Source organism: Scyliorhinus torazame, unplaced genomic scaffold, assembly GCF_047496885.1.
Source record: "Scyliorhinus torazame isolate Kashiwa2021f unplaced genomic scaffold, sScyTor2.1 scaffold_242, whole genome shotgun sequence".
Lineage (NCBI taxonomy): Eukaryota > Metazoa > Chordata > Chondrichthyes > Carcharhiniformes > Scyliorhinidae > Scyliorhinus > Scyliorhinus torazame.
This window is the reverse complement of record NW_027307969.1, coordinates 212,791-219,883: the sequence shown is the minus strand read 5'-3', so window position 1 is coordinate 219,883 and position 7,093 is coordinate 212,791.

Sequence of the window (7,093 nt, the reverse complement as noted above, 5' to 3'; positions counted from 1 at the left end):
AGAGCGAGGAACACAGAGCACAAGGGACACAGAGAGAGCGAGGGACACAGAGAGCGTGAGGGACACAGAGAGTGAGGGACACAGAGAGAGTGCGGCACAGAGAGTGAGGGACACAGAGAGCGAGGGACACAAAGAGAGAGTGAGGGACACAGAGAGTGAGGGTCACAGAGAGAGTGAGGGACACAGAGAGCGAGGGACACAGAGAACGAGGGACACAGAGAGAGCCAGGGACACAGAGAGTGCGAGGGACACAGAGAGAGCGAGGGACACAGAGAGAGCGAGGGACAAACTGAGAGCGAGGGACACAGAGAGCGAGGGACACAGAGAGAGCGAGGGACACAGAGAGAGTGAGCGACACAGGGAGAGCGAGGGACACAGAGAGAGTGAGGGACACAGAGAGAGTGAGGGACACAGAGAGAGCAAGGGACATAGAGAGCGCGAGGGACACAGCGAGAGCGAGGGGCACACAGAAAGGGAGGGACACAGACAGAGCGAGGGTCACAGACCGAGCTACACAGAGAGCTCGAGGGACACAGAGAGAGCGAGGGACACAAAGAGCGAGGGACACAGAGCACCAGGGACACAGAGAGGGAGGGTCACAGAGAGTGTGGGACACAGAGAGTGTGGGACATAGAGAGTGAGGGACACAGAGAGTGTGAGGGACACAGAGAGAGCGAGGGACACAGAGAGCGCGAGGGACACAGCGAGAGCGAGGGACACACAGAAAGGGAGGGACACAGACAGAGCGAGGGTCACAGACCGAGCTACACAGAGAGCGCGAGGGACACAGAGAGAGCGAGGGACACAAAGAGCGAGGGACACAGAGCACGAGGGACACAGAGAGCGCGAGGGACACAGCGAGAGTGAGGGACACACAGAAAGGGAGAGACACAGACAGAGTGAGGGTCGTAGACCGAGCTACACAGAGAGCGCGAGGGACACAGAGAGCACGAGGGACACAGAGCACGAGGGACACAGAGAGCGAGGGACACAGAGAGCGATTAACACAGAGAACGAGGGACACAGAGAGTGAGGGACACAGTGCACGAGGGACACAGAGAGTGCGAGGGACACCGAGAGAGCGAGGGGCACAGAGAGTGAGGGACAAAGAGAGAGCGAGGGACACAAAGAGCGAGGGACACAGAGCACGAGGGACACAGAGAGCGAGGGACACAGAGAGAGCGAGGGGCACAGAGAGTGAGGGACACACAGAAAGAGAGGGACACAGAGAGAGTGAGGGACACCGAGAGAGCGAGGGACACAGAGAGAGCGAGGGGCACAGAGAGTGAGGGTCACAGAGAGAGAGAGCGACACAGAGAGCGAAGGGCACAGAGAGCGAGGGACACAGAGAGAGAGCGAGTGACACAGACAAAGCCAGGGACACAGAGAGAGCGAGGGACACACAGAAAGGGAGGGACACAGAGAGAGTGAGGGACACAGAGAGCGATGGACAGAGAGAGAAGGACAGAGAGAGAGAGAGACACAGAGAAAGAGGGACACAGAGTGAGAGGGACTGAGAGAGAGGGACAGTGAGGAACGCAGCGAAAGAGAGTGGGACAGAGGGAGAGAGTGGGACACAGCGAGAGAGACAAAGAGAGGGGGACACATCGAGGGAGAGGGACACATGGAGGGAGAGGGACACAGAGAGAGCGAGAGACACAGAGAGAGCAAGGGACACAGAGAGAGCGAGGGACACAGCGAGAGCGAGGGAAACAGAAAGAGCAAGGGACACAGAGAGTGAGGGACACAGAGAGAGCAAGGGACCCAGAGAGAGCGAGGGACACAGAGAGTGAGAAACAGAGAGCGCGAGGGACACAGAGAGAGCGAGGGACACAGAACGCGAGGGATACAGAGAGTGAGGGACACAGAGAGCGAGGGACACAGAGCACGAGGGACACAGAGAGAGCGAGGGACACAGAGAGAGCGAGGGACACAGAGAGCGCGAGGGACACAGAGAGCGCGAGGGACACAGCGAGAGCGAGGGGCACACAGAAAGGGAGGGACACAGACAGAGCGAGGGTCACAGACCGAGCTACACAGAGAGCGCGAGGGACACAGAGAGAGCGAGGGACACAAAGAGCGAGGGACACAAAGCACCAGGGACACAGAGAGGGAGGGTCACAGAGAGTGTGGGACACAGAGAGTGAGGGACACAGAGAGTGAGGGACACAGAGAGAGTGAGGGACACAGAGAGAGCGAGGGACCCAGAGAGAGCGAGGGATACAGAGAGTGAGGGACACAGAGAGCGAGGGACACACAGAAAGGGAGGGACACAGACAGAGCGAGGGTCACAGACCGAGCTACACAGAGAGCGCGAGGGACACAGAGAGAGCGAGGGACACAAAGAGCGAGGGACACAGAGCACGAGGGACACAGAGAGCGCGAGGGACACAGCGAGAGTGAGGGACACACAGAAAGGGAGAGACACAGACAGAGTGAGGGTCGTAGACCGAGCTACACAGAGAGCGCGAGGGACACAGAGAGCACGAGGGACACAGAGCATGAGGGACACAGAGAGCGAGGGACACAGAGAGCGATTAACACAGAGAACGAGGGACACAGAGAGTGAGGGACACAGTGCACGAGGGACACAGAGAGTGCGAGGGACACCGAGAGAGCGAGGGGCACAGAGAGTGAGGGACACAGAGAGAGCGAGGGACACAAAGAGCGAGGGACACAGAGCACGAGGGACACAGAGAGCGAGGGACACAGAGAGAGCGAGGGGCACTGAGAGTGAGGGACACACAGACAGAGAGGGACACAGAGAGAGTGAGGGACACCGAGAGAGCGAGGGACACAGAGAGAGCGAGGGGCACAGAGAGTGAGGGTCACAGAGAGAGAGAGCGACACAGAGAGCGAAGGGCACAGAGAGCGAGGGGCACAGAGAGCGAGGGACACAGAGAGCGAGGGGCACAGAGAGCGAGGGATACAGAGAGAGAGCGAGTGACACAGACAAAGCCAGGGACACAGAGAGAGCGAGGGACACACAGAAAGGGAGGGACACAGAGAGAGTGAGGGACACAGAGAGCGATGGACAGAGAGAGAAGGACAGAGAGAGAGAGGGACACAGAGAAAGAGGGACACAGAGTGAGAGGGACTGAGAGAGAGGGACAGTGAGGAACGCAGCGAAAGAGAGTGGGACAGAGGGAGAGAGTGGGACACAGCGAGAGAGACAAAGAGAGGGGGACACATCGAGGGAGAGGGACACATGGAGGGAGAGGGACACAGAGAGAGCGAGAGACACAGAGAGAGCAAGGGACACAGAGCGAGCGAGGGACACAGCGAGAGCGAGGGAAACAGAAAGAGCGAGGGACACAGAGAGTGAGGGACACAGAGAGAGCAAGGGACCCAGAGAGAGCGAGGGACACAGAGAGTGAGAAACAGAGAGCGCGAGGGACACAGAGAGAGCGAGGGACACAGAACGCGAGGGATACAGAGAGTGAGGGACACAGAGAGCGAGGGACACAGAGCACGAGGGACACAGAGAGAGCGAGGGACACAGAGAGCGAGGGACACAGAGAGCGAGGGACACAGAGCACGAGGGACACAGAGAGAGCGAGGGACACAGAGAGTGAGGGACACAGAGAGCGAGGGACACAGAGCACGAGGGACACAGAGAGAGCGAGGGACACAGAGAGTGAGGGACACAGAGAGTGTGGAACACAGAGCACGAGGGACACAGAGAGAGCGAGGGACAGAGAGAGAGCGAGGGACACAGAGAGAGTGAGGGACACAGCGAGAGCGAGGGGCACAGAGAGCGCGAGGGACACAGAGAGAGCGAGGGGCACACAGAGCGAGGCACACAGAGCACGAGGGACACAGAGAGCGAGGGACACAGAGAGAGCGAGGGATACACAGAGAGCGAGGGACACAGAGAGCGCGAGGGACACAGAGAGAGCGAGGGACACAAAGAGAGGGGGACACATCGATGGAGAGGGACACATGGAGGGAGAGGGTCACAGAGAGAGCGAGGGACACAGAGAGAGCAAGGGACACAGAGCGAGCGAGGGACACAGCGAGAGCGAGGGAAACAGAAAGAGCGAGGGACACAGAGAGTGAGAAACAGAGAGCGCGAGGGACACAGAGAGAGCGAGGGACACAGAACGCGAGGGATACAGAGAGCGAGGGACACAGAGAGCGAGGGACACAGAGCACGAGGGACACAGAGAGAGCGAGGGACACAGAGAGTGAGGGACACAGAGAGCTAGGGACACAGAGCACGAGGGACACAGAGAGAGCGAGGGACACAGAGAGAGGGAGGGACACAGAGAGCGCGAGGTACACAGAGAGCGAGGGGCACACAGAAAGGGAGGGACACAGACAGAGCGAGGGTCACAGACCGAGCTACACAGAGAGCGCGAGGGACACAGAGAGAGCGAGGGACACAAAGAGCGAGGAACACAGAGCACCAGGGACACAGAGAGGGAGGGTCACAGAGATTGTGGGACACAGAGAGTGAGGGACACAGAGAGTGAGGGACACAGAGAGAGTGAGGGACACAGAGAGAGCGAGGGACCCAGAGAGAGCGAGGGATACAGAGAGTGAGGGACACAGAGAGCGAGGGACACAGAGCACCAGGGACACAGAGAGGGAGGGTCACAGAGAGTGTGGGACACAGAGAGTGTGGGACATAGAGAGTGAGGGACACAGAGAGTGTGAGGGACACAGAGAGAGCGAGGGACACAGAGAGCGCGAGGGACACAGCGAGAGCGAGGGACACACAGAAAGGGAGGGACACAGACAGAGCGAGGGTCACAGACCGAGCTACACAGAGAGCGCGAGGGACACAGAGAGAGCGAGGGACACAAAGAGCGAGGGACACAGAGCACGAGGGACACAGAGAGCGCGAGGGACACAGCGAGAGTGAGGGACACACAGAAAGGGAGAGACACAGACAGAGTGAGGGTCGTAGACCGAGCTACACAGAGAGCGCGAGGGACACAGAGAGCACGAGGGACACAGAGCACGAGGGACACAGAGAGCGAGGGACACAGAGAGCGATTAACACAGAGAACGAGGGACACAGAGAGTGAGGGACACAGTGCACGAGGGACACAGAGAGTGCGAGGGACACCGAGAGAGCGAGGGGCACAGAGAGTGAGGGACAAAGAGAGAGCGAGGGACACAAAGAGCGAGGGACACAGAGCACGAGGGACACAGAGAGCGAGGGACACAGAGAGAGCGAGGGGCACAGAGAGTGAGGGACACACAGAAAGAGAGGGACACAGAGAGAGTGAGGGACACCGAGAGAGCGAGGGACACAGAGAGAGCGAGGGGCACAGAGAGTGAGGGTCACAGAGAGAGAGAGCGACACAGAGAGCGAAGGGCACAGAGAGCGAGGGACACAGAGAGAGAGCGAGTGACACAGACAAAGCCAGGGACACAGAGAGTGCGAGGGACACAGAGAGAGCGAGGGACGCAGAGAGAGCGAGGGACACAGCGAGAGCGAGGTACACACAGAAAGGGAGGGACACAGACAGAGCGAGGGTCACAGACCGAGCTACACAGAGAGCGCGAGGGACACAGAGAGAGCGAGGGACACAAAGAGCGAGGGACACAGAGCACGAGGGACACAGAGAGCGCGAGGGACACAGCGAGAGTGAGGGACACACAGAAAGGGAGAGACACAGACAGAGTGAGGGTCGTAGACCGAGCTACACAGAGAGCGCGAGGGACACAGAGAGCACGAGGGACACAGAGCACGAGGGACACAGAGAGCGAGGGACACAGAGAGCGATTAACACAGAGAACGAGGGACACAGAGAGTGAGGGACACAGTGCACGAGGGACACAGAGAGTGCGAGGGACACCGAGAGAGCGAGGGGCACAGAGAGTGAGGGGCACAGAGAGTGAGGGACACAAAGAGCAAGGGACACAGAGCACGAGGGACACAGAGAGCGAGGGACACAGAGAGCGAGGGGCACAGAGAGTGAGGGACACACAGAAAGAGAGGGACACAGAGAGAGTGAGGGACACCGAGAGAGCGAGGGACACAGAGAGAGCGAGGGGCACAGAGAGTGAGGGTCACAGAGAGAGAGAGCGACACAGAGAGCGAAGGGCACAGAGAGCGAGGGGCACAGAGAGCGAGGGACACAGAGAGCGAGGGGCACAGAGAGCGAGGGACACAGAGAGAGAGCGAGTGACACAGACAAAGCCAGGGACACAGAGAGAGCGAGGGACACACAGAAAGGGAGGGACACAGAGAGAGTGAGGGACACAGAGAGCGATGGACAGAGAGAGAAGGACAGAGAGAGAGAGGGACACAGAGAAAGAGGGACACAGAGTGAGAGGGACTGAGAGAGAGAGACAGTGAGGAACGCAGCGAAAGAGAGTGGGACAGAGGGAGAGAGTGGGACACAGCGAGAGAGACAAAGAGAGGGGGACACATCGAGGGAGAGGGACACATGGAGGGAGAGGGACACAGAGAGAGCGAGAGACACAGAGAGAGCAAGGGACACAGAGAGAGCGAGGGACACAGCGAGAGTGAGGGAAACAGAAAGAGCGAGGGACACAGAGAGTGAGGGACACAGAGAGAGCAAGGGACCCAGAGAGAGCGAGGGACACAGAGAGTGAGAAACAGAGAGCGCGAGGGACACAGAGAGAGCGAGGGACACAGAACGCGAGGGATACAGAGAGTGAGGGACACAGAGAGCGAGGGACACAGAGCACGAGGGACACAGAGAGAGCGAGGGACACAGAGAGAGCGAGGGACACAGAGAGAGCGAGGGACACAGAGAGTGAGGGACACAGAGAGTGTGAGGGGCAAAGAGAGTGAGGGACACAGAGAGCGAGGGACACAAAGAGAGAGTGAGGGACACAGACAGTGAGGGTCACAGAGAGAGTGAGGAAAACAGAGAGCGAGGGACACAGAGAGCGAGGGACACAGAGAGCGAGGGACACAAAGAGAGAGTGAGGGACACAGAGAGTGAGGGTCACAGAGAGAGCCAGGGACACAGAGAGTGCGAGGGACACAGAGAGAGCGAGGGACACAGAGAGAGCGAGGGACAAACTGAGAGCGAGGGACACAGAGAGCGAGGGACACAGAGAGAGGGAGGGACACAGAGGGAGTGAGCGACACAGAGAGCGCGAGGGA